Source organism: Macaca thibetana, chromosome 2 (genome assembly GCF_024542745.1).
Source record: "Macaca thibetana thibetana isolate TM-01 chromosome 2, ASM2454274v1, whole genome shotgun sequence".
Classification (NCBI taxonomy): Eukaryota; Metazoa; Chordata; class Mammalia; order Primates; family Cercopithecidae; genus Macaca; species Macaca thibetana.
This window is the reverse complement of record NC_065579.1, coordinates 75,677,077-75,702,130: the sequence shown is the minus strand read 5'-3', so window position 1 is coordinate 75,702,130 and position 25,054 is coordinate 75,677,077. Positions and strand designations below refer to the sequence as shown.

Here is a 25,054-nt window from a genome sequence, read left to right as displayed (position 1 = left end):
AAAACCAACCGGCTAATTAAAGGCCTTTTCAACCAATTACCTGGCTTGGAACTGGTTTGGGAATGGAACACAGGATTTTATTACTCTAACCAATATTTTAGCCAAGTGGGGCCTGCATACCTATACTGAGCTTTCACCTGTTGGGGGAAATTAATACTCTATGTAGACATATAATAAAAAAAACAAAAAACAAAAACAGGTTTGTAAAACATTCTATAGATAAAACTATTTGTTATGGGTAAGTTTTCATTTCCAGCCACCTAGTGCAAACAAAAAATATTAGGGCAGATTCTTCACATCTGTACTACTCTGGCCGCCTCCCCTGGAAAAACAGTGTCTTCCAGGAGATCCTTCACACTTCCCCAACATGGTACAAGTTTCTCACTTTATGATAATCATGTGTTTACACATCGGCTTCAGATTTAGGGTTTTCTGTGTGGTTGTATAAATTCCGCTTCTAGATTTTACTTAAACTCTTTTAGTGGCAGAATCTACATCAAATTTATTTTCATATCTCTAAGAGTATTCAAAACATAAAAAGAACTCAAGAAATTAAAAACTATGTGAGGTTCTTCAGAAACACATACTCTAAATGGCCCCTTTCTAATAATTTGCCTTTCAGCAATGGGGAGGAGAATAGGTCCCAGTTGAGAACAAACAAGAAAACAAGGGATGAAAAGAATATGTAAGCATTTCGCTGTAATACCTCCCCTAGTACCCACCCACCCACCTACCTACCATGTATAGGACTATAAAATCCTGAGGAAAAAAAGCACTTAAAAGAACAGACTGGAAATGTTTCAGGAAACCCCTTTCTCTACTTACTCTCCATTTGTTCATTCAGCAAAGGCCCAAAGGTGACAGGAAGAGAAGCAAGGAGCAGCAGGCATTATCTCTCTATAGCTTCTCCCTGGCCATCAACTAGCTTCTCTATTACCACTCTGAGATGACTAAGAGACAAGAACCCTAGACTGTCAGACAAATCCAGGGAATGCAGCCAAGAAAGCAAAAGCAGCAGCGGTGTGGTCAGGGAGCAAAGATGGAAATGAGGAGAGCAACTGGGAACCCCTGTGAGAAAGCATGGCCAGAGAGGAAACTAGGACATGGGACCGATGGACAGCAAATTGTATGGGGGCGGAGAAGGTCTCCAAAGTCCATAGAGAATCAGCAATTTGGCTAAAGCATGTATGAATAATTGGGAATTAACTATATACACAAAAGACTTCACCTCATTTACCACAGCAGCTAGATAAACATCATACTAAATTAAATAAGAGGTTATTCACCCACAACGAAACCGAGACCATTTGTCTTCATTCTCTCTACTAAGATTTTAAAGAAATTTCACCATGCCTTTGCAGTTGCCCTCCCAATCTGTATAAGACCCTTGTTTGTTTGTCTTGATGAGGTCAATTCCACTTCTCAAGACTGAAGCCTGAATAGCAGTACATTAATCCAGATGCTCTTTCTGAAAGTCTTTCAAATCCAAAGATTCCAAACATTAACATAAAGATACTCAGGGACCAGCTGTTGCAATTAACAAACTGTTTATATTTTCCTTTCTGTTGGCTTAAAAAGTACTAGAAGGAATTTTAAGCAAGATGAGACTGTCATTCAGATTTGGGAGTTTTAAATAGATGGTTTTCATGTTGTTCAGGCTAAAAATAATAGTGTGTATGTCAGACTTCTTGTAAACAGGCTTCAATCCACAAGACTCAGTCTAACTAAGTGGCAGTCTCACCATGCTGTAGAAAACAAAGAATGCAGAAACCAAATTATTTCTGGAATAAGCTCAGTATTTGGAAACTTAATCATTTAAACCTGTCTCTCTAGAGAACAAGAGTAGTCTTCCCCAAATATGCTTGAATGCCTTGGATCCTAACAGGTTGAATAATGAATTCGCTCTTTGGTAAAAGAGAATGGGAGTCATTCTGCATGCAGAGGTGTGAAAGTGGCACAGTCTTCACAGCCCCCACCACATTCCTCCCGCCTGAGGAGGTGCCACAGAGTACAGAAACATTTCCCCCAATGGGCATCTTTTTCTGCACCCATGAATGGATTCTCAGTTCGCTGATGAACTCAAGAGTTTTCCCTGTAAATAACACATTCCTGAAACATGCTATATCAACATTGAGTGAGTTTCATTGGCAGCTCCTACTATTCCATTTCAGTACTCCTGCAACAGCAAAAGCCCTCTATTCCTAGGACATCGGGAGGCTTTTCCCCCCCAGGCAGGGTCTTCCTCTGTTGCCCAGGCAGGAGCACAGTGCCACAATCACAACTCAAATAGTCTTGACATCCCAGACTCAAGAGATCCTCCCACCTCAGCCTCCTGAGTAGCCGGGACTACAGGTATGCACCACTATGCCTGGCTTTTTTTTTTTTTTTTTTTTTTTTTTTTTAAGAGACAAAGTCTCATTATGTTGCCCAGGCTGGTCTCGAACTCCTAAGTGCAAGTGATCCTCCCACCTCGGCCTCCCAAAGTGCTGGGATTACAGGCATGAGCCACAACACCATGCCTACAGAAGACTTTAAACATTTCCAACATGAGTCATACGGTAACTCAAAAATTACAAGTTAAGTTTTCTCATACAAGCAGTGGCTTCAAAGAACACATCGAAATTCTTCCATATGGTTGTTTACTTCTTGTAACTTCATAGAGAAGTCTCTATTAAGGTGTTTGGTAACTCTTAGTTTTTATTTTTAAATGGTTACAGTAAAGTTTAGGACCCCCGCGATAAAAGAATCTGTGATACAAAGCTTGAGAACACCTCTAGGGAGATGTCCAAAAGAAGGAACAGATAACCTTATGACAAGCAAAAACGGAATTCTATAAACTCCCTGTCTTTTAACCCCCGAGCAAATGTCTCAGTATATTCTGCCATCATCTCACTTTATCTCTAACTCTATATTCTAATTCCAGGGTTTTTTTCCTTCCGACTTCTGAAAAGGGGAAAGGGAAATTCCCTTGAGAAAAATAGTTTTCTATAAATGACTTCATTGAAATTTTCTCACAACAAACTAAAGAACCATTTCAGTGCCAACATTATACAGGCATTAAATTAATGTAAGTGCCCAATTAATATAAGATTAAATACAGCCATAGTAAAACTGAAATCCTCAGAGTATAATACACCCTAAGCAACTCACTCCTAAACTTTCCTTTTATTTCATTGAAGAAATGTTGAAGAATATGAAAGAAAGAAGAGAAACAGATCCCTTATATTTAAATTGTGACCATTTGCAAAACCATGACTTAATAGAACAAGTGGAAAACAGATGACCTGAGCAATATAAATGCGTATAAAAATAGGCACTGAAATATCAACCAGTATGTCTAAACCTATGTATTTGAGACAGAGTCTCGCTCTGTCGCCCAGGCTGGAGTGCAGTGGCCGGATCTCAGCTCACTGCAAGCTCCGCCTCTCGGGTTTACGCCATTCTCCTGCCTCAGCCTCCCGAGTAGCTGGGACTACAGGCGCCCGCCACCTCGCCCAGCTAGTTTTTTGTATTTTTTTAGTAGAGACGGGGTTTCACTGGGTTAGCCAGGATGGACTCGATCTCCTGACTTCATGATCCGCCCGTCTCGGCCTCCCAAAGTGCTGGGATTACAGGCTTGAGCCACCGCGCCCGGCCTATATGTAAGGTTTTTAAAGAATCTGGGAATTTCCCAGGCAAGCTCTTGGAACCCAATATTTTTGCTGGGTTCCCACAGAAAGTTATCTCTTCAATACCAGTCTACTTCATTTCTTCCCCAGGACCAGTCAGATATGCTCCTTTCCCCAGGAAACATATTCCCCCAGGAACAACGACAACAAAAAAGGATCTTTGAATTATCCCTCAGATTTGTAATTTTGGCCACTGTTTTGTCACACTAAAAATAACCCAGAAATAAAAATCTAAGTAATTCTAGCTATTCCTACTTTTAATCTTAGATAGTCTTTACTTAGCTATTCCTTACTTGATCCCTTTTTTCTTCTTTCTTAATCTAGAAATTGAGATCTAGATAAGTTTTGGTCATGGGTTAGGTACACTTGACAGAAGATTTCCCACGGGCAACAAACAAACAACAAATAGACAATGCCTATTTTGAGAGATGCTCTAGAAAACACATACCAAATTCTAAATCCCTTACGCCATCACCTACTTAGTGACAGCAGTAAGAGCTGCTAAATGATTTCGGTGTTTGGGTGTCTGAACGCTGATAGCAGGCACGCAGTATTTTCTTTTTATGAGAGGCGAAGGAGGAGGAATGGAATGATGGCTAGGCACAACTGCTCTCTTAAAATAATAAACCTTAAAATGTCTCTAGTCAACCACAGCATACCTATTTTGCTATAAACATATCTACTTTCACCATACTTCCACCTCTCATGCTGGCTTCCTTACGTCCCAGGACAGTGGTGCTAAAGTACAGGGCAGACGTGGGGTAAAACCCTGTACACATCTGTTTATAGGGGAAAACCCCACTATTGGATTTTTTTTTCATTTCAAAGTCCTTCCATTAGTAATGTATATAGCTGTTTTCTCTTGGCTAATAATCAGAACTGCAACATTCATGCATGCTGACTCCAGGCATAAATAATATGCCATGCTGTTTGTGCTCAGCTGTAAAGAACTGGAATTCTGAGAGTCAGGGGAGATGCCTCTGCACTTTCCAAAAAAAAAAAAAAAAAAAAAAAAAAAAAAAAAAAAAACCTTAATACAGCTGTTTTCCTCTCAGGAATGCCAAAAGAATGCAATTCCTCCCTCTAAACCTCCCCCAACCCCATCTCCATCAATACTGTGTTCCCTGTTTATGCCTGTGTGCAAACAGAGTTTTAAAAAGATATCCCATTCTTTTACAAAAAGAATAGAGAAAAAAATACTAGGCATCAAAGTTTCCAGTAGTAATATGTGCCACATCTACAAAAAGGAAAAAACAAAAATGAAGTGGGATTTTGTGCTAAATAAGAAGTGTGCACACTAGACTGTAAATGACATTTAACACCAGTTAATTTCAGAGAAGATAAATACATGCTTTTGAACCAGGTGTTTTTAAAGCCTCCATCAGCACTTTCCAAGCCTATCTTAATATAATTACATGAAATGTTTATGTACTTGTCTGGCATGTTGCTTTGTTTTCTAAATAAAGGAGCAACTTCAGTTTGAAATAATGGACACAGGAACCTCCACTTTCCATTTCTGTAGGCTTCCCCTCTCAGCTCAGCTTACCGCCTTTGTAGGGCCACATAGACCCTGCACAGAAGGCCTTTGTATATAGGTCTCAGCCACATATCGTCATGCAGCCCCTGCCAAAGTCCTCCAAGCAGTCCCTTTATTTTCCGACTGAACACAAAGGTTTTATCTTACAGTAAACAGAGAAGACATTTAACATTACAGCAATACTAAGACAGTAATACCATAAAGGTGGCTCAAAGGTTTGCATAATGAATATCTATTGTCTTGATTTCAACTCAAAACTAGCTATTTAAAAAGAGAGCTCAATAATGGGAAAGTACTGTTTCATTACCTGAAAGTTACATTTACAAAACATGTTTCATCTGAGCCCTTCTGCAGACTTATCTAGGCAGCTTGGAGAAGACAACCACGCAAAAGGAGTAGAAACAATATACAACCCTATTTCTTTACAATATTCCCCCCAGCCTCAATCCACTTGTGGCATGCCCCTTTCATATTCTCTGCCAAGCCCACCTGGCTACTGGAACAGGTAGGAGGGGTACCAATCAGGTATCTCTTTTCTCCCAGTCAGCTCCAGGGATCCTATTGGAATGGAGATTGGGGACAACTACAGGGATGTAAGAAATAATTCATTTGCAATCAATACATTGCTTGCAAATTCAGTTGCTTACAAATTTATTCTTGCTCATCTTCCTGGTCCCCAACCACTATCACAGCAAAGTGAAGTCCTGGTATCTGCTTTGGCCCAAGAGCCTCCTGGCAACCATGGCTTGTTGACTTGGGCAAAGGGGAGCACAGGGGAAGGAGAGAAACAAACATATGACCTGTCCACAATCCCAAATATTCTATACTCAACTAGGAGTAACAGAGGAGGTACTGCCAATTCCTTGGAAGGAAAATGTTGCAGGAATCTTTATACAATTAGGAAATAATTTTCCCCTGTGGGCTCACATTTATATTTTCAATAAAAACTAGGGGGTAGGGAGGATAAGAACTTTGCTTACATTTTAAATATACCTTTTAAATAACACAGATAATGAAATTTAAACAAACAAACAAACAAACAAAAAATAGATTGGAATGTTAGGAGTTCCACTAGAAGACAGGTAAATCGCAAACCTCAGTATGAAGCCAGTTCTGTGTAAAACAGCAGGGGACGGGACAGAAACCACAGTTGCAGTGGCTTAAATTGATATGTTGGCATCAAGAGAGACTTTTAGGTTCTCTTAGTTTTAAAAATCCTATTTTAAGTTTAATCAAGCGATGAATGTCCTTCTTTGTGGCAAGCATAAAATGTAAAGACACATAAAAATTTTTATAAAGAGCTGTTTAAACAGGAATAAGAACAGTCAGCTTTCCAAATGGGGAACAAAGTAACTCATCCAGTGTAAGTGAATGCAGCAGAGCAACCTGCTAGGCACCTGTGCAGCTTTTATCACTCACTGGTAGGTGGCATGCTTCCCAACGAGACCAAGTCAATGCAGCCCACTCTTTGAAAAGTATGAGTATCATAAAGTCAGTCCCCGTATGAAGGTTTTTCTGCCCCATCCATGGAGTGGTTTTCAATTACTTGATACTGGTTAAGTAGGCAGGACGTCTGACTCATCTCCACTGCTCTTCAAGGTTGCACTCCAACAAAGTTACCTAATTCCTGCAGTAAACAAAACTAGCCAGCTTAAAAAACATTACTCTAGGAAGCAGTTAAACCCTGCATTTATCTTAGTATCTTGTTACTGACTACACTGTCCAATCCCTCCACTACCAGACATACCAGTTAGCTTCTACAGGCAGGCCTCACTCAGCAAAGATCATTCTGCAGATGGCTGCAGGACTTCCAAAGCCCTGTTCAGGCAACCCCTTCACTTGCTCCTCTGGTGGGCTCGATTATGCCCCTGTTGGCATCGAGGTCAACATGGCATTCCACGTCCTCCAAGGGTTCAAAGACCTTTCGGACAGACATGACTGAGTGCTGACCTGGCCTTGCCGGTGAAGAACCTCAAACATCAGTGATGCACTCTGGGGTGTGGCTGAAAATACAAATGTCTGACACAGACAAAAGTTTTATGTCAAGGTAGGAGAGGGAAAAACACTTGAGCAATCTAGCTTAGCTCTTAAAACAGTAAGGCCCATGTAAAAGTATCTACAAGTGGAACTAAGTTATGAAATGCTCCATTATTCATTATACAGACACACACAGACTACCACCAGGTGACTAAAAATAAGTGAAAGATCAAAACTCATCTCAGAAGCAACTCTGCCCCCCAAACCCTAAAACTTTATGAAATTATTCTAGAACTGCGTATATGCAGTAACATTTACACATAAAAGGCTAAATGATTATTATAAAAGGCTTTTAGCTAAGAGGCAGGTATTGGGTAATTACGGGTTTATAAAGGTGTATCTAATTAAAACTTTCTAAGAATAACCAAAAACACCAACTATCTAATAAATCGTAGTTTCACCATAAACATTATGAGAGTTCGATTTATTTCTATACTAAGACCTTCCTCTGTGCCTCAATTCTTCCTCACTGTTGTCTCCCTATCTCCTAGCTCTTTCTTCCTCTCACTATGGTTAAATATAGAGATAACCCAACAACACAAAAGATGGCAGTATTCAATCGCCTCCCCATTTGTAGGTATCCCATTGGGCATGTCGTGGTAAATATCTATCAACCAGCTCTACTGGGAAAAACAGAGTGGGGGACAGAGACCTGGATTGTAATGTTTACCAGTTTCCTTGGTATAAAAATTCCCACCATGGCCAATTTCAACCCAACAACACAACATCATGGAATGCAGCATTAGAAAAAGATACACAGGCTGGGCACAGTGGCTCATGCCTATAATCTCAGCGCTTTGAGAGGCTGAGGCAGGCAGATCATCTGAGGTCAGGAGTTCAAGATCAGCCTGGCTAACATGGTGAAACCCCGTCTGTACTAAAAACACAAAAATTAGCCGGGCGTGGTGGCAGGCGCCTGTAGTCCCAGCTACTCGGGAGGCTGATGCAGGAGAACCACTTGAACCCGGGAGGCGGAGGTTGCAGTGAGCTGAGATCGCAACACTGTACTCCAGCCTGGGTGACAGAGACTCCATCTCAATTAAAAAAAAAAAAAAAAAAAAAAAGTAAAAGAAAAAGATACGCAGCAGCACAGTATTTCCATCACAAAGACATGTTAAAAACGTTAAAAGCATAGACATATAGCAACACTTAAAAGAACAGGAAGTGATGAGCATATATTAACAGTTATTAAATATAATTTAACTTGTAAGCTTGTATATTTTAACATTTAACAACGACTATGTTTAACAACCGCTCATAGAAAAAGTCTGAAAATTTAACCATCAGTTCTTACATGCAGTAGAAGCTATCACCAGCGTACCACTGACATGTCAGCTCAGTTCTACTCCATCCTACTAGGGCAAAGGTGCCATAGAATGGTAGAGAAATATGAACTCCTTCTCTGGTTCCCACAACTTCAAAATAGCAGAAATCAGAATAAAAGAAAATAGGGCTAATCTGGTAGAGTCTTTTTATAAGATGAGTAGGAGAGCAGGAAAGGCAGACTGCTGTATGTGACCACCAGGCTCATAGGAGCAAATCATGCTGGGATATGGCAATATGTATAACAGCTGGTATCGGTTTTACTTTTTTCTAGTTGCTTTCACTAACTAAATATAACAATTTGAAAAATGAGGGTAAAAAGTGCATACATAAGATTTATTATATGCTCATACTATGAGCTGCCAAAGAATACAGTCATCAGCATCAGCATGTTCTGTATAGAGAAAAGACCTACATCACTGCATTAAAACAGCTGCTAGGTAAACGCCACTGGAACATGTCCACTTTTCCAGAGATGTGTAACTCGAAACAATCTCAGAACAGTGGTCCCAAACCTTTTTGGCACCAGGGACAGGTTTTGTGGAAGACAATTTATCCCATGGATGTGACAGGATGGCAGGGCTTTGGGATGAAATTGTTCCACCTCAGATTATCAGGCATTAGATTTTTATAAGGAGCACGCAACCTAGATCCCTCACATGCGAAGTTCACAATAGGGTTTGTGCTCCTATGAGAGTCTAATGCCACTGCCGATCTGACAGGAGGCAGAGCTCAGGTGGTAATGCTTGCTTGCCTGCCACTCTCCTCCTGCTGTGCAGCTTAGTTCCTAACACGCCACAGACAGGTACCATCCATGGCCCAGAGGCTGGGGTCCCCTGCCTTAGAAAACTTAAAAAGCACTGCAGTGAAAAGAGCTTATAGGCTGTGGAAGGGGTAAAAACTACATGCAAATCTCAGCAGATTCCATTAACCAGCCATGTTCTCTTAGGAAAAAGTAAAACCAATCAGTATATCCACGTGCCAGCACAGCATGCTTTATACGAAGACACAAGGGAGAACCAGTGAAACTGCAACCCTCCTGGAGTGTGTGTGTGTGTGTGTGTGTGTGTGTGTGTGTGTGTGTGTGTGTGTGTATACATATATATACTTTTTTTTTGAGATGGAGTCTTGCTCCGTTGCCCAGGCTGGAGTGCAATGGTGCGATCTCGGCTCCCTGCAACCTCTGCCTCCCAGGTTCAAGCAATTCTCCTGCCTCAGACTGCCAAGTAGCTGGGACTACAGGCGCACGCCACCACGACCAGCTAATTTTTATATTTTTAGTGGAGATGGGGTTTTACCATGTTGGCCAGGGTGGTCTCAATCTCCTGACCTCACGATCTGCCTGCCTCGGCCTCCCAAAGTGCTGGGATTACAGGCGTGAGCCACCGCACCCGGCATGAGTATGTATTTTTTTGAGACAGTCTCATTTTGTTGCCCAGGCTGGAGTACAGTGGTGCCATCTTGGCTCACTGCAACCTCTGCCCCCTGGGTTCAAGCAATTCTCATGTGTCAGCCTCCCAAGTAGCTGGGACTACAGGTGCGTACCAACACACCTGGCTAACTTTTTTATTTTTAGTAGAGATGGAGTTTCGCCATGTTGGCCAGGCTGGTCTCAAACTCCTGACCTCAGGTGATCTGCCCGCCTCAGCCTACCAAAGTGCTGGGATTAGAGGCGTGAGCCACTGCACCCGGCCCCGAAGTGTATATTCTAGGGTACAAATAACACAGTATTTAAGAGCTTTGGTTTCCCTATCTATAAAACAGGCTAGTCACTATTCCAACCTTGCAGTGCTACTGGGATAACTGAGACAATGTAAATGGCATAAAGAATACTTTTCACCTTTCCTTCACTATCTAAATGTGCTTCTTTTGTAGAAAAGCAAATGACAACAACATTTCCTTTTTTAAAATTATCTTCTCTGGCAAAGATATGAACAGGAACAGAGATAAATGGACCCCCCTCCCCGCCAACCCCTGCCAAATTCTGAACTATTTGAATAGGTTATTAGGAAACTGCCAAGAGTTGTTTGTTTTTCCAGAGGCGAGGTCTCCCTCCCTATGTTGCCCAGGCTGTAGTGCAGTGGCTATGCACAGACACGATCATAGGGCACTGCAGCCTCAAACTCCTGGGTTCAAGTGATCCTCCCACCTTAGCCTCCTGAGTAGCTGGGACTACAGGCACAGGTCACTGTGCCTGGCTAACAGTTCTTACAGGTCTCGATTCTTTAGCTGTTACCTTAGACGGTCGTAATTATTCTTTAGAAAAAAATGAACACAGGATTCTCGTGGATCTAGATTCCAGCAAGGCTGGAACAAGCAGACCGTGACAAAAAGCACACACATTCCTCAAGTGAATCACTTCGGATGGTAATGGTAAGGAGCATTTCAATGGTGGGAGGTCAAACCGCTCTACAAACCTTATATGGTTTCACACAATCCTGTGAGGGCAAATAATCACTCATTCATTTCATTAAGTAATTCAACAAAAAATTTAGAGGGCCTCCTCTGTGGCAGATACTGATTGAGCAACTAGAAGCATATAGCAGTGATCAAAATAGTCCAATATATACTGGGAAAAATAAAAGGTTCAGAAGCCCAGCTATAAGATGGTGGCCCTCATAATTCAGATGAAATGAGTGGCTTTGAAATGATGACATTTTTCACCAATGTAAAGCAAATTTGCAGAAGACTACTCTTCTTCTCTAGTAGGAAAAGTATAAAGGATTCTATGTTTCCTAAATTGTCAATATATTTATTAATATAAATCAGAGCGCTTTAGGTCCTTCATGCATAAAAGATTAGCTCCCATTTACCTAAGAAACAAATATTCTCAAAAGAATAAAAACAAGCCCTTGTTAAAAGAACAAAATGAAACAATCCCTTCTGATAACTAAGGTATTTTCTAGTACATATATATGTTGAAATATTCCTGAATTTCTGAATCTAATGTAATTATTATGAATATTATAGGAAAATTCAAGAGAGTGAACATTCGTGTCATACAAGTAAATAATGTCTGGCAGTTTCTCATTTTGGTAATTACTTATAAACATTATTCTTTAATGTGGACATCTTTTGAGATGATTTATATAATGGGATCTTACTTGTGGGAAACAGAAGTAAATTTATTGACCTTAGAACTGAGATTTCATGTAGTTAAAAACAAAAACTCACTTCTATACTCTGTATAGTACACCATGAAAATTCAATCTACAGTATGAAAATTCAATACAGAGTGAGTTTATAAGATATTGCAATTATTCAATATATTCATGGAACAATAAAGTATATTTTGGTATAAAACATATTCAATTACAAAACCAAAACAAAAAAAATGTAAAGCTATTCAGCAATCCCATTTAGATTCCCAGTGCCAACAAAAGAATCTGCTTAATTCACTCTTCCTTGAAAGTACTCCCTCTCCACCAACAAAAAAATTAATTGACATACAGAATTGACTTTTGGGTACGCTTTTTTTTTTTTTTTTTTTTTTTTTTTTTGAGATGGAGTCTCGCTCTGTCGCCCAGGCTGGAGTGCAGTGGCGAGATCTCGGCTCACTGCAAGCTCTGCCTCCCAGGTTGACGTCATTCTGCTGCCTCAGCCTCCCGAGTAGCTGGGACTACAGGCGCCCGCCACTACGGCCAGCTAATTTTTTGTATTTTTTAGTACAGACAGGGTTTCACTGTGTTAGCCAGGATGGTCTCGATCTCCTGACCTCGTGATCCGCCCGCCCTGGCCTCCCAGAGTGCTGGGATTACAGGCGTGAGCCACCACGCCCAGCCAAAAAATGCCCCATCTTTCAGCACTTTGGCCCACATGTACACTCTGATACACTCATGCACACACACATATAGTTATTACTTTCTAATACTGAGAATATTTTGAACTAGATGTTCTAATTTCCTCTTAGGGATAAATACTTAATTCACCATAAATAAATGACAATTTATATATTGGGCTTAGAATCAGTATTAGCAAACTACAGACTTATTGCTTATAGCATATCAAGCTGGTAAACTAAATAAGCAATTCCATAAATTTTAAATTTTATTATACGAAAATGTATAAGGCCAGATTAAAACCATAGGATCAAAAATAATCTGACAGTACTCATCATCTAAGAGATCAAGTTTTCAGTTAGAATAACCTAAAGAATGCTACTATCTCAATGAATTTTCACTAGCCCAAATATGATTTTCAGGTAGCCCAATGTCCACTTTTCTTTGAGAAAATAAAAAAATCTGTAACTGCAAATGCACTGGGTGAAAATGTAAAAGTAATAATAAAACTCAAGTGAGATTAAATTTAAACCACAATGAGCTACTGCTACAGAAGCAACCAACAGACTGTCAAAACTGCTCAAAGTCTGAACATACCAAAAGCTGGTAATGCTGTGGGAGAAAACATTACAACATTTTTTAAAAGACTCTGGCATTATATAGGAAAGCAGTAATTCTACTCCTTGGTAACTATTTTGAAGAAACTCTTACAGACCTGAAAATATCCGCAAGAATATTCATAGCAGCCCTGCTCATAATACCCAAATATCAGAAACAACCTAAATGTTCATCAGGAGAATACAGAAGCTAGAAAACTACAAAAAAGACAGTAGAAAAAAAAAAAAAAACTAGAAAAAAAAAGTAGCAAAAAAGAAAAAAAGAAAAAAAATGAATGAACAGCTCCCACAATATCTTTGAAATGTTAAGCAAAAGAAGTCGCTGAAGAATACATATTTATGTGAAGTTCAAAAACAGGCAACTTCAACCTCATGCTTTGGGGTAGCAGGGCTGGATGCGTGTGTGCGTGCAGGCGTGTTTGTACACACAGCAAAACTATAAAGAAAAGCAAAATGATACAAAGAAAAGGAAAATGATTATCAAAAAGTGATTTAATTTGTTAATGATTAAGGTTTACAGTACTAACATATTTTCAGTCATTATTAACTGTTACTTAGAACTGTTACTTAGAACTGTAAATTTCTACTTTATGATGTGGGTGGGTTATATGGGTGTTTGCTTTATAATTCTTTTTTTTTTTTTCTCTCCTTTTACGAGATGCAGTCTTGCTTTGTTGCCCAGGCTGGAGTGCACTGGCACAACCATAGCTCACTGCAGCCTCAAACTCCTGGGCTCAAGTAATCCTCTAATCTCAGCCTCCAAAGTAGCTAGGACTACAGGTGTGCACCATCATGCCCAGTTAATTTTTTAAAAAACTTTTTGTATAGACAGAGTTGTTGCCCAGGCTGGTCTCAAACTCCTGGCCTCAAGCAATCTTCCTGCCTCAGCCTCCCAAAGTGCTGGAATTACAGGCATGAACCACTATGCCCAGCTACAATTATTCCTTATACATATATTTTATGCATTCTTATGTATGTGTGACATGTCTCAAGATTTAAAAGATTAGATTTGAGCTTCTAAAATAATTATTCTTGTGGTATCATGGTGGTTTGGTTAGTGCTATGATCTGAAGTCAAGATAAGAGACAAATAGGCAAGCTGGTCCTAGCACAGAATTTCATTACAGCATAGAGCCGTATCACGGCTAACCATGCCCTACTTCCTTAAGTATGTGAACGCCGATCCCCTGCAGGAAAAATATCAACAATGCAAAGGAATTAAAAAACACATAAAATTGTACTTTGGGAGGCCGAGGCGGGTGGATCACAAGGTCAGGAGATCGAGACGATCCTGGCTAACATGGTGAAACCCAGCCTTTACTAAAAATACAAAAAATTAGCCGGGTGTGGTGGCGGGTGCCTGTAGTCCCAGCTACTCGGGAGGCTAAGGCAGGAGAATGGCATGAACCCGGGAGGCAGAGCTTGCAGTGAGCGGAGATCACGCCACTGCACACCAGCCTGGGGGCAGAGCGAGATTCTGTCTCACAAAAAAAAAAAAAAGGCCGGGCGCGGTGGCTCAAGCCTGTAATCCCAGCACTTTGGGAGGCCGAGGCGGGTGGATCACGAGGTCAGGAGATCGAGACCATCCTGGCTAACATGGTGAAACCCCGTCTCTACTAAAAAAAATACAAAAAACTAGCCGGGCGTGGTGGCGGGCGCCTGTAGTCCCAGCTACTCGGAGGCTGAGGCGGGAGAATGGCGTGAACCCGGGAGGCGGAGCTTGCAGTGAGCCGAGATCGCGCCACTGCACTCCAGCCTGGGCGACACAGCGAGACTCCGTCTCAAAAAAAAAAAAAAAAAAAAAAAAAAAAAAAAAAAAAAAAACAGGTAATACCAAGTGTTGACAAGAATGTGAAGAAATCAGGAACCCTCATACACTGCTGGTGGGAAGATAAAATGGTACAGCTGCTTTGGAAAACAGTCTGACCATTCCTCAAATGGTTAAATATAGTTACCATAAGGCCTGGCAATTCCACTCCTAGGTATATACTCAAGAGTAATAAAAATATATGTTCACCCAAAAACTTGCACGCAAATGCTCATAGCAACAGTATTAATAGCCAAAAAGGGGAAACAACCCAAATGTTTCCCAGTTGATGAATGGATTAATAAAGTATGATATATCCATATGCTGCAGTATTATCTGGCAACAAAAAAATGAAGAACTGACACACGCTACAAATACCCTTAAAAATTATGCTAAAAGGCCGGGCGCGGTGGCTCGTGCCTATAATCCCAACACTTTGGGAGGCCGAGGTGGGTAGATCACCTGAGGTCACGAATTTGAGACCAGCCTGGTCAACATGGTGAAGCCCCCTCTCTACTAAAAATACAGAAACTGGCTGGGCATGGTGGCACATGCCTGTAGTCCCAGCTACTCCGGAAGCAGAGGCAAGAAAATTGCTTGAACCTGGGAGGTGGAGGTTGCAGTAAGCCAAGATCATGCCACTGTACTCCAGCCTGGGCAAGAGAGAGAGACTCTTACACACACACACACACACACACACACACACACACACACAAATTATCCTAAGAGGACAATCACAAAATACCACATACTATATGATTCCACTGAAATGTCCAGACAGAATAAGCAACTCTCTAAAGATAGAAGGTACATTACTGGTGGCCTAGTGCTGCGGATGTGGGGGAATCAGGGGTAACTGCTAATGGGTATGGAGTTTTGTAGGTGATGAAAATACTTCAAGACTGACTGTAGTGATGGATGCACAATATAAGAAACCACTGAACTGTATGCTTAAATAGGTGAATTGTATGGTATATGAATTATACCTCAACAAAACTGTTATGAAAAATTGCATTACAGGTGATCACTGCCACAGTCAAGGCACAACAGTCTCAGACATTGTCAGGCTTTGGTAAATACATGCGTGTGTCCAGTGAACTTCTACATTCAGCAGCTACGTCTGAGAGGGATCTGACTGACTAGTCATAAACCTAAAAGCTGTATCAAATGGCTTTGTTTCCAATTCTTGGTCCAGTAATCAATCGGTTTTGATTCTATCCATCAGAGGCTGTGCCAGAATCCATGTTAGCCTTTAAAATGCTCTAAATCATATATTCATGCAAAGCAGTTTCTTCTATAAGTGACCCACAGCACTCTTTTCTGAAGTGATTTTCCAGGACTCTCCATGAGAGGAAAATCTGAAACTCACTAAATTCATTAACCAGAAGGCTTCATTGTGCTTTCTTGACTTCATATGTAGAGATTTTTTTCCAGACCACACTGGAAAATACCAGGATTGGAAAAGCGATCAGTCAGTTCACATTCCATCCCACCAATATTCAACAGCCTGCTCAAATTCAGACGTGAAATTAAAACACTTCCAATGGGGTTCAATCCTGCTTCTAATGACAGTTCTATATAACACTTAATAATGAACAAAACCAAGAAATTACAGAAATAACATACCAAGAATAGGCACTGACAAAAATAAGACTTTAAAAAAAAAACTTTCTAAAAGTAAAAATCAAAATTACTCCTGGTTCCCTCCTTTTTTGGTAATCTTATACTGTTTCTTTTTTCTTTTATTTCTTTTGAATTTATTGTATCTTGATATATACTATGCATATTGGAAAGTTCACAAAAATTCTTTCAATGGCAAATTCGGGACAAAAAAAATAAAATAAAATCCAAAGGCAAAAATAGGAATTCCTTCCATTACTCTGGATTTATGACAGTTGTGGCCAATATAAATGTTTAGTAATAATTTGCTATTATGTAGCATCTTTATTTTTAAAACCTGATAAAAATAACCAAAAGCCAATATTATAACAATAAAAGTTTAATTCTATTATTTATAGATTAGTATACTTTAAAATACATATAGATTATTCTATTAATCTTGCTATTAATCTATTAATCTATTAATATTGCTCCACTGGCCCAAACTGACATTTCTGATTTACAGTTGGCTGTAAATTTCTCTGTTTCAGGGCAACTCTAAAAGGAGCTGGCCAATATTAGTGAAATTCAGAAAGCAATATTCATGCCCTTGATTGTTAGTAGCTCTTCTGTAAGATTTAACATGACTTCTTAGGGTTGGGGTGTAAACCTTAGAAGATGTTAACATAACCACAGCAGGACCAGTCCTAGCAGCAGGCTGGTGATGAAAATGAGGAACAAAGCCACGGAGAGGGAGCCAAGGGAAATGCAAAGTCAGTCCCTGGGAGGCACAAGAGACAGCTCCACCCCAGTAAGTGGGAAGCCAAAATCCACAATAGGCAAGGCCCAGTGAGCACAGCCTATTTCAGTCTGATTCCAGGCAAAGGTCTATGAACACAGGTTCCTATTCCAGGGAGCTGGAAAGAGGCATAGTTTTGTATAGTGTGTAGTACTGTGTAGTAGTAATGCCCACCACTACCCTTGGCTTCAGGACCATGCCAGATGAAAAAGAGTGAAAACAGGCTTACAGCCAGGCAAGAAGGCTGACAGTCTCCACTGGTGAGACCGACTCTGGTCAACCCCTGCCAGCCTCCCCCACCTTCCCAGCGACCCAGGACAATCTGCAGATGTGCCAGCCCATTTATAAAAGGGCCCTGATTTTCCTACCTGTAAAATGTGATGGTTAAATGAATTGACCTCTACCGCCTCTCTAAGTCTAAAATGGTGCAGTATCTGTATTATCTTAAGATAAAAGAATATATATAAGGCTTCAGTAAAGCAGGTGAGATTTCTTAAAATACGCAAACGAGTGGCTAACTTTTTAAAATGAATCCAGAATCTACCTTTTTCTTAAACCTTTTGCTCATATGGATTTTTTGATCATCAATAGCTACTACTAACAAACCCAAACAAACCCGAAGATCTAGACTTCATTATCAATCCAGTCTTCATAGACAGCTGTACAGAACTTTAGACTTACAAGTCAAATTATTACTTAACTCATATTCACTTTTCTGAATACTTACTTTGTGGTTTTCCTACTGATTTTCTCAGAATAAGTTGGAGATGAACCAAAGCTCCTAAATAACTCTTGGTTATAGGCACCAGTTTACAGAGAGCTGGCATCTCTCTCGGGTCCTTATTTACCTAAATATCTCAGATAATATTTACTTTAGAGAATATCAGGAGGCAATGTTAAGACTTACTGTGTAGCTACAGTATCAAGACAATGTGGTGTGGGAGGAGGGATACAGAGATCACACAGTTCAACCAAGCCAGGAACAGAGGACCTGGAAACAGACACACACCAATATACCCAAATAATTTTTTTTTTGAGGCGGGGTTTCACTCTTGTTGCCCAGGCTGGAGTGTAATGGCGTGATCTCGGCTCACTACAACCTCCGACTCCTGAGTTCAAGCGATTCTCCCGCCTCAGCCTCCTGAGTAGCTGGGATTACAGGCATGCGCCACCACTCCCAACTAATTTTTGTATTTTTAGTAGAGATGGGGTTTCACCATGTTGGTCAGGCTGGTCTCGAACTCCTGACCTTGTGATCTGCCTGCCTCAGCCTCCCAAATGCTGGGATTACAGGTGTGAGCCACCACGCCCAGCCCCAAATGATTTTTAACAGAGGTGAAAAGTGATGCAAGGGAGGAAAACAGTCTTTTCTAAAATATTGCTAGAGCAATTGGACATTGATAGAGGAGGGACAGGAAGACAAGGGAGGAGGGAGAGAAACATGGGAGGAGGGAAGGAGGAGAAAGAGAAGAAGAGCCTTTCAACCTAAACCTCACACATTATACAAAAATTTACTCAAAATTAATCATAGACTTCCATGTAAAACTATAAAACTTGTAGGGAAAACAAAAAGGAAAAAAATCTTTGGAGTCTGGGAGTAGACAAAGGTCTTTAGACTTCACACCAAAAGCATAAGAGGAAAAATTGTCAAACTGGACATCATCAAAATGAAAAACTTTTTCTCTGCAGAAGAACCTGTTAGAGGAGGGAAAGACAAGCTACAGCCTAGAAGAAAGTATTTGCAAACTACATATCCAAAAAAGGCCTTGTGTCTGGAATATATAATGAACTCTCAAAACTCAGCAGTTTAAAAAAAAAAATTCAAACAATCCTATTAAAAAATGGGCGAAAAACAAAGAGATATTTCATCAAAGAGGAGATACAGAAGGCAAACAAGCACATTGAAAGATGCTCAAGATTACTAGCCACTGAAGAAATGTAAACCAAGGCCACAGTGACAATTAAAAATAAATATCAGACCAAAGGCTGACAAGGATTTAGAGAATCGGGATCACTTGTACATGGCTGATAGAAACATAAAATGGTACAACCACTCTGGAAAATTCTGTCAGCTTCTCATAAAACTAAACATTCAATTATAATAATAGGATATAGCAGTGTACTGTTGGGTACTGTCTTAGTCCATTCAGGCTACTATAACAAGAATACCACAGACGAGGTAATTTAGAAATGATAGAAATTTATTGCTCATGGTTCTGGAGACTGGGAAATCCAAGATCAAGGCACCAGCAGATTCAATGTCTGGTGAAAGCCCATTCCTCATAGATGGTGCCTTCCATGTGTCTGCACATGGCAGAAGGAGTGAACAAGGTCCCTCTGGTCTCTTTTATGATGGCACAAATTGCATTAATAAGGGCTGAGTCCTCATGATATAATCACTCCCCAAAGGCCCCACCTCTTAATACCATCACATTGGAGGTTAAGTTTTAACCTATGCATTCTGGGGGAACACAAACATTCAGACCTCAGAAGTCATTTATCCCAAAAAACTAAAAGTCATGTTGCAAAATCAGAACAAATGTCCTTCAACAGTTAAACTGATTCATGCATATGATGAAATCCTGCTCAGCAATATAAGAAATAAGCTATCGATACACAAAACAAATGGATCTCAAAGAAATTAGGCTGAGAAAACAGCCAATCTCAAAAATTTATAACCTGTGAGATTTCACTTACATGACACTTCTGAAATAAAATTAGAGATGGAGAACAGATGGGTGGTTACTAGGAGTTAGGGATAGTGGGAAGAAAGGGGAGTGGCTATAATGGGCTAGCACAAGAGAGCCTTTTGGTGCTAGAACAATTCCATATTTTAATGATGGTAGTGATTATTACAAATCTGAATGAGTTCCGTGGATTGTACTCATGTCAATTCCCGGTTTTGATATTAAAATATAGTTATGCAAGATGTTACCATGAGGTAAAACTAAGTGAAAGATACATGGAACTTCCCTGCACATTTTTTGCCACTCCTTAAAAATTCATGATTATTTCGAAATAAAAGTTTGAAAAAAAAAATACCAGGAACTTTGGTACCATCTTGAGTTCATATTCTGGCTCTACCACTACTTTGCATAAGTTAGTTGGCCAATCTGGACCTTTGTTTCTTCATGTTTAAAATAAGGAAAATAATATTAGCTGGCAGCTTAGTGAAACATAAGAAGAGAAAAGGAAAAATATTAACAGATTTCATCTCAAATAAATGGGACCAGATGGCAAGGTATTTTTCAAGAATACTGCCATATATGACACTGCTTGTATAATTAAGTTACACAGTCCCCTTACAACTTTTCACAGTCCGTTGATAAATGTGACTTTTCTTTATGTAGATAAAATTAGGTTTATACTTAAAAGCATTATTATTAGAACAATAGCCACGTCACCATGCAGACCGGAATACTGAGGACAAGTAAACTTCTGATAGTCCATAATCTGATGAAACACACCTCAAAAGGTTAAAAAAACATTCTACAAGGAAAAGTGATTTGACCTGGAATTCGATAGGGTTCATTTCCACATCAAGATCAAACAGCTTAATTAGCTGCTTTTTAACCAAATAAATACTAGTTGCTTTAGAGAGCAGGCACTGGAGAAAAAAAAAAAGACTTCAAAACTCAGCACTAGCCACTTTTCTCTGTAGATCCCTTTCATGGTTAGGTTTTGCAGGTTCAATTAGCAAAGGATACATACAAAGAAACGTTCAAGATCTTGGCTAGCAACTTGACACCCTCAGGCCTACCTGGTTCCTTCACTCAACGTAACGGAAATAGCTTGCTGGCTGCAGATCCCTGCCAGCCCATGTGAAAGAGGCTGCCAGCCTTCAGGCAGCAACCTGCCTGGCTATGTCCTGCACACAATCTGAACACTTCCTCTCGCCTCCATTCAAGACCAGAGTGAACGTGGCCGTGGCAGGGAAGTCACTTGGAGCCGGTGGCTAATGGTGGGTACAACAGCTCCAACAGCAACTCGGAGCCAGATTTTGTCAAATTATATTTGAGGAAGAGGAGAGAAGACAAGATGCCAAACAAATGACAGCCTTAGTTCTATTGCTCAAAACAATTTTATTTGTTTATGCAATTGATGATGGCAAAACATATGAGATTAATAAAAACTTTTTTAATGAGGCAAAGAGACTTGTGAGGCTTTGTGAGGGCTCTGAAGTTTCATTTAAACAAAGAGTCTCCTGAAAATCTGTAATGCAGAAATTATCTCATTACCATCACACAAAAGAATGATCACCCCCCACTGACATGGCCTCCTACTCACAGTTGTATTTGAAGAACAGATTTACACAAAAACATTTAGAAAAAGAGTCTCTGGGCAATTTTTTTTCTTTTTCCAGTATGAGTTGAGGAAAAGAACCTATAGCTACATATACAACACTTCTGCCACTGCAACAGGATTAACAGATAAGGCTGTTTCTCCCCTTCTAGGCCCTGACAAAGTACAAATCCAGCCTACAACAGTAACAACAAAATACCATAAATGATGTGGGTAACTTTCTAATTCCACCAATGCATGGTCCAAGAAAATCAAAGCCTCTTTAAAGGAAATCAAGTGACTTTACTGAAAAGGTAAATAAACCTATTACATATTTAATATCCCATCCTCTCCATTCACTCCTATTTTGCTTGCTTTTCTTAGGAAATTGTTTACCCTGGGCAGAGGCTTCTGTTGACTGAGTTACAAGGGAGCAACAGTAGAAAACAGCTTCCAAGAAAGGGGAAAACACTGGAAAACGTGGCCAGTGTAAATGATGTAATCTCAAGTTCACCTACCTACTAGACTTGAGGCTATGCAGGAAAGTCAGTGCTGAACCAGGAATGAGGTCAGTATGACAGACCTGAATCTGCCTTGGTTTTGTTCCATAATCTAAGCTGAGCAATCCAGAAAATAAATGCAAGTGAATTGTGTAGATCAATGACACACCAGAACTAAGGGTTACACCATATACCAACAATCATTCAACAATCAGATTGGGATGCCACAGCAGCAAAGAGAATCAAGGAATCAAACTGCTTTGCTATCTCCAAAGAAGACTCCCCATGAGAGGGACTTAATGAAGCTTAAAGCAGAGAAAACTGAGAAAGACTTTCCACTATCTAAGTCAGACAGTCTCCACATTCTCCCTATGGCCTTGGCTGGGTATTTGAGGATCATCTTCGACTAAGTTCTCTTGGTAATTTTCCATATCCAGTTTCTGTAACTTAAAAACTTAACCATATCTTAAAGTGCTAAGGGCTCCTTTCAAAGCTTCCCTCCATCTCCAATCCTACTGCCACCCCGCCCCCCGCCCCCCGTGATCTCACACCTGGACTAATGAAACCACCTGGGCTGTTCTCTGTGGTTTCCAGCTCTCTGACCTACAAACACGTGGAGTACATCACCAGCCCCCAACTTATCCCACCAGCACCCCACTTGTTCCCACGCAGGATGGGAAGCCATTACTGCAGCTCCCGGAGAGATCATGAAGGCTCAAAAGCAGGAGACAGATTAAAGGTATGAAACTTTTATTCCCAGGCACCTTGAAAGTTACAATAATGACCTAACAACGTGACCCTACCAAAGGTAAAATTCCCTCACCTATAAAATTAAGGAAGTAGATTTGATCAGTGGTTTCTCAATTAAATACGCTGGAGTGCAGAGCGGTCAGGGGAAGTTTCCAGGGCCACCACTAGAAGAAAGATGAGCAGCTGGGCTCCAGCCTCTCTGCCCTCAGTCACCTCCGCCTGCATGTTTTGTACAGTGGGTTTTCAGGTGGGAGTAACTGAAGACAAGGTTCTACGATCACTTCTTAAAAGAAACCACAGCCCGGGTGCGGTGGCTTACGCCTGTAATCTCAGCACTTTGGGAGGCCGAGGAGGGCGGGTCATGAGGTCAAGAGATGGAGACCATCCTGGTCAACATGGTGAAATCCCGTCTCTACCAAAAATACAAAAATTAGCTGGGTGCGGTGGCGCACGCCTGTAGTCCCAGCTACTCGGGAGGCTGAGGCAGGAGAATGGCTTGAACCCAGGAGGTAGAGGTTGCAGTGAGCCGAGATCGCAACATTGCACTCCAGCCTGGCGACAGAGCAAGACTCTGTCTCAAAAAAAAAAGGAAGAAGAAGAAACCACTAACGATCTCAATCAGATTAAAGTCCCATCTCACTCTAAAATTCTGTGATACTTTTGGGGGCCTATTAGAAGACACTAACAAGGAGTTGTTCTGGACCTCTTCAAATAAGCAAACTCAAAAAATATTCAGTAGTGGCTAAAACAAGTGCATATTGAGCATCGAGTGGGATGTTACAGCATTGACAGGAAAACTAGGCCACAGGATTTGCTCCTGAGCAGTTTCTCAGAGTCCTCTTCTCCGGTTCCTACCAAGTTGAGGGAACTTTTTCCACCAAGACACAAACTCTAGTCTTTTGGTTTAGGCTTTTGTTTCTTTACTACCTGTCTGCAGGACAGGGCTAAGAGCTCACACCCACAACCAACCTGTGCAACAGTGTGGCTGTGAAGGCGACAGGCCAGTCTGGCCTCCTCAAAGCATTCCTCTCAGATGTCTGACGCAGACTGGGGTTTACCCCAGAAGGTAACTCCTGCTGATAAGAAATCCTTCCTAGGGCCAAACAAATCACTCTTTGACTCTTGAGGCATTCTTCACTCCTGTTTTTCTTCCTCCTCCTTCCTTTCTATAAGAAAGGTGTCTTTTAAGTATAACTACCAGGAAACCTGAACAGTTAGGCGCTTTCCCCTCTTCATTTGTTCCGTATCCCGCTGGTGATTCATGCCCCCAGCTCGCTCCTTCCTCAGCACACTGAGGTGGCTCTGTTCTGCTCAGTTGTGGGAGGCCACGTCAGCAGGAAACAGCACTGGCTGCCAGGTCACATTCAAGACAGTCTGGAGCAAGGCAGTGTGCAGCACATGCAGGACAGAGGCCGCCTCTGTGGTTTCTCCCAAGTTCAGGGAGCGCCCGGCTTGGAAAAAAAGGCTGGCCTCTGAGCACCACAGTGACAGCAGCTCAGGGGAGACACAGAATACTATCTTTGAGATTTTCCCCGTTTTTCAGTGTTCCCCAGATAGTCCCAGCTCTAGAGTTATTATTTTCTCTTCTTCTCCTTTTCTTAGAGGACTTACTGTACTGTATCCAAATTCATATTTGGAAAAGGCTGCCACAAGCCAAATCAAACTTCATCGTGGCTTTCTGGCTCCCAAGCCCGACAGAGGAAATTCTGCACACCCCATCAACCAATCTAGTAGTCCCGACACCCATGAGTCAGGATGGAAAGCCTGACCCAGGGGCTGACACAGGAAAGTGGTCACTACAGGCTTTTTCCTTCTAAACACATACAGTAAACACAGTAAACAAAGAAGGCATGCCAGATGTCATCATAATACCTCACAGGATGGATTCATGACAATCAGCAAATGAATTGTTTTGTACAAAGAGAAAATGACAATACCACATTTCATGTGGCTGGCCCAGTGAGTCCAAAATCAATCCTCATGAAAACCAACATGATTGGCCGGGCGCGGTGGCTCAAGCCTGTAATCCCAGCACTTTGGGAGGCCGAGACGGGCGGATCACGAGGTCAGGAGATCGAGACCATGCTGGCTAACACAGTGAAACCCCGTTTCTACTAAAAAATACAAAAAAAAATTAGCCGGGCGAGGTGGCGGGCGCCTGTAGTCCCAGCTACTGGGGAGGCTGAGGCAGGAGAATGGCGTGAACCCAGGAGGCGGAGCTTGCAGTGAGCTGAGATCCGGCCACTGCACCCCAGCCTGGGCGACAGAGTGAGACTCCGTCTCAAAAAAAAAAAAAAAAAGAAAACCAACATGATTAAAGGGAATGCACTGAAACAGCAGGGCTCCTGTGCACCTGGG

General features: G+C 41.1%; 1 protein-coding gene across 7 annotated transcripts in view; it reads right to left on the bottom strand.

Annotated features, from left to right (window-relative positions):
- Positions 1-25,054, bottom strand: part of FNDC3B (fibronectin type III domain containing 3B) — a 363,826-nt gene that overhangs the window by 225,608 nt on the left and 113,164 nt on the right. The gene's annotated exons all lie outside the window — the stretch shown is intronic.